Source organism: Elgaria multicarinata, chromosome 3, assembly GCF_023053635.1.
Source record: "Elgaria multicarinata webbii isolate HBS135686 ecotype San Diego chromosome 3, rElgMul1.1.pri, whole genome shotgun sequence".
Lineage (NCBI taxonomy): Eukaryota > Metazoa > Chordata > Lepidosauria > Squamata > Anguidae > Elgaria > Elgaria multicarinata.
The window spans coordinates 119,743,906-119,747,799 of record NC_086173.1 but is presented as its reverse complement, the minus strand read 5'-3'; the positions used below and the strand labels follow the sequence as shown (position 1 = coordinate 119,747,799).

At 40.1% G+C, this 3,894-nt stretch overlaps 1 non-coding gene across 1 annotated transcript; it reads left to right on the top strand.

The window, feature by feature from the left end:
* The first annotated feature begins 730 nt into the window (after positions 1–730).
* TRNAG-UCC (transfer RNA glycine (anticodon UCC)) lies at positions 731–807 on the top strand. The gene has a single exon. It is a non-coding gene; the product is annotated as a tRNA-Gly (tRNA).
* The last annotated feature ends 3,087 nt before the right edge of the window (positions 808–3,894 follow it).

Here is a 3,894-nt window from a genome sequence, read left to right as displayed (position 1 = left end):
ACCAGGTTACCTGAAATATTGTCTCCTCCTGTATATACCTGGCTGGACCCAGATATTCACTTCAGAGGCCCGCTTCTGGGTGCCCCCATCAAATGAGGTGAGGCAGGTGGCTACTAAGAAGAGGGCCTTTTCAGTGGTGGCATGATACATTGTGGCGTTTTCGAAACCAGGTGAAGACCTTATTCTCCCAGGCATTTTAATCCTTCCGGTTTTTTTTAGTTTTTAAACATGTTGTTTTATTTTTAGATCTTTACACTGCTGCTGGCTTTAACTTTGGTTTTATACTATAGTTTTGAACCTTAAAATTATTATTATTATTATTATTATTATTATTATTATTATTATTATTATTATTATTGGTTTTAACAGTGGTGAACTGCCCAGAAAATTCATCTATTGGGTGGTATACAAATGTAATGTAATGAATAGGGTGAAATTATATTCACCTGAGATCCTAGTGATATTTATTTATTTATTACATTTCTATACCGCCCAATAGCCAGAGCTCTCTGGGCGGTTCACAAAAACTATATTCACAAATATATTCACAAATATAGGGCAGGATATAATTCTGTATTCTATATTCACAATAGAATCTATATTCTATATTCACAATAGAATCTATATTTCTATATTCACAAGCATAGGGCAGGATACAAATATTTTAAAAAATTTAATCAATAAATAAAATTTGAGTGAGGAAGGAGGCAACTAGAAAACCTCAGCCCAAGGGGAAGTGCCATAGCTCAGTGGCAGAGCACCTGCTTTCCATGCAGAAGGTCCCAGGTTCAATCCCCGGCTTCTCCAAATAGGACTAGGAAAACCTCAGAAAGCTGCTGCCAATCACTGTAGACAATACTGAGCTAGGTAGATCATTGATCTGGCTTGGTGTAACACAGCTTTCTACATGCATATTGAAGACAGGGTAGTGGGAAGATGAGAAATCTGCCTGTGTTGAGTAGAAAAGTGGTGCCTAGACTTTTGATTCCTGCATTGAGCAGGGGGTTGGACTCAATGGCCCTGTAATGGCACCTTCCAACTCTACTATTTTATGCTTCTAGGCACTGTAACTGTGCATCTACTTGACTTTCTTTCATCCACTCTGGTGCCAGGGGTTGTGAACCAGGCATTCTAGCAGCAGTAGCCGGGTGGCCTACGTTCTGCACTGCAGGTGCAGCTTGCCAGCAGAAGGGAGATGCTGCATCACTTTCTGCTGAGCTGAAGCACCCTCACTGCAGATGGCCAGGATTGTGTTTAGGGAGGGGGAGGAGAAATTTGTTCAGTTAATATTTAATGCAAAATTACCTAGCTTCACACTTTCAAACCAACACATGAACTGAAACCCAGTTATCCTTTGAAATGCATACTTCTTTGGATTTTGCAATGGAGAGCTTCCATCAATTTAAAGCAGCAACATCAGGACATCTGTATATTACAAAATGCATCCATTTGTGAGAATAATTGAGACAAGGGGCCAATAGGGTTCCACATGGTCCCATAAAGCTGCTAATTCTGCCTTGGCTTCTTAGTCTGGATTACTTTTTGCCCAGGCACAAGTTGACCTCCTTTGGTACTGCCTCTTCACTCAGTCACTTCCTCACTCCAGGCCACCAGCCTTGACCTATCCCTATGATTATTGGCTGGACCCATTTGGTCACCCTGGAATAGCTTTCATGGAATTGAAGAGGGTGGGTGTAGGGCAGGGGTGGGCAACTTGTGGCTCGCTGGTAATTTTAGCCTACAACTATGATCAGTATAGCCAGTGGTGAGGGATGCTGGGAGCTGTAGGCCAAAAGCTCTGGAGGGCCACAAGTTGCCCACCCCTGTTGTAGGGGATATCCAGTACTTTCAGCAACACATGCTAAGGCCTTGAAGACGTAGTGTTACTTTCTAAAAAGTTTATTTTATCTTTAGAATGTAAAAGCAGCAGCAGTGTGTGCATGCAAAGTAGTGGGTGGGGGAATCTTTTCCTTGTAGCAGATGGCTGAGACCAGAGTACCCAAATCTCAAATCCCCATTCAGTACATTTCAGTACATTGTGGTCTGAAACAGCCTGAGGGGAAAGAAGACCCCTCAAGCCATCCCTTAGGCTTCAGTGACTAAAGAGAAATGGGGGTGTCTGGCAGAAAATAACAAAACAAATATAAAAGAATCCAAACCAAACATGGCGGACATCTATCACAAAACACTATCTTTATGACTAGCATTCTTGAAAGTATGTAGCATATTTACTGTTATCTTCTTTTCCTGTGCTACTTTCCATAATCCCCGATTTACTCATTCTGTGTGCTTCAGGGGTTTTATGACATCTCTTGGACATTGGAGTGAAAGTATTCCTATTGGAGTATTTGCTATGGCTTAGGATCAATTTTATGGGGCTGTTTTCTTTACTCCTTTTCATCCATCCTCATTCATTATGCTCATCATTAATGAATGTTTCTCAGGTAATAGAGTGACATTTACAGTCGTGTCTCCTTATGTGCTTCATTCTAATAATATATTATGTAAATTAAAAATTCATATCCAGGAAGGGGAGAGTGAGAATCATATTTAATTTTGGAGGTCGGGCCCCTCAGAATCATCAGTTGACCATGGGTAAATGTTTTTTTCCAGACCTCACATATGGGGAGGGTCTATAAATGTAAACGGTGTGGTTCATGCTGTGATTGGTTTATCAGGGTCAAAATGAAGGTTGCCTTGTACCTCTCTAAGATTAGAATGTGTGTATTTAAAATAAAGGACAGTTTTTCAGGCTTTTCCCAGAACTGGAGCTTTAAAATTTAATTTATTATTACTTTTATATAGCCCGCCATTTTTCCTCTTGCAAGGAGCTCAAGGCAGTATAAATGATTCTCCTCCTCTGCATTTTACCCTCACAACAACAATCCTGTGAGGTAGGTTAGGCATAAAGTCAATGACTGGTCCAAAGTCATCCAATGAATTTCATGGCTGAGTGGGGACTAGAGCCCAGATCTCTTAAGCCCCAGTCCAGTTCTATAACCACTACACCACACTGGCTGCCACTACACTGAAGCAAAAGTTGGGTCTTTGATTTGGAAAACAAATGTTCTAACTCACAGAAGGAGGGGAAATGGGAAGAGAAATTCCACAAAGATCTGATTTGTGTCAGAAAAGCTTCTTCCAGCTAATTTGTTTCCCAAGTTTTAACAGGAATATACTACAGGAACACAGAGTTAAGGTATCGTTATCAGAGACTGGATGTTCTTGCACTATCCATTGCTGCTGCACATTGATTTCCACCTGATAAATATAATACACTCTGATGAAAGGTGGCAGGATTGGAATAGAGACCGGCTTATCAGCTGCAAAGGTCTGGCAGGCTCAGAGGCTGAAATCAAAGGATATACATATTTACATTTTTAAATGGACTTGAAATGTGCATTAGATTGGAGGGGGCATCAATCTAGTCACCTTAGCACTGTCATTTGTCACCATATAGCACCCACAGTCGTTTTTATGTCAGCAAAACCCAAATCTAGTATGCAAGGAAGCTAATGAAATTAGAGGGCAAATGATCAGTGTCCCTTGATAATGGACAGACAAGGGGCTTTCTAGCCAATCACATGCTTGGGGTTATCGGCACATTCTCTGTAATTATAGGAGAGAAAACCCGTATGCTTCAGAACAAACAAACAACCCAACTGCTTTACAGAGATAAAAACACAATGGTCTAGGATTGTCAGCTGTCCTAATTTGGTCAGGACGGTCTGAAAATGAACATTCTGTCCTGAATAATAATAATAATAATAATAATAATAATAATAATTATTATTATTATGAACAAAAAAATTATCCTGAATTTGAAAAAAATATATGCAGAAAAAGAAATAATAGAAGATCCAATTATTTAGAATGGGGAGAGTAACTTGGGCC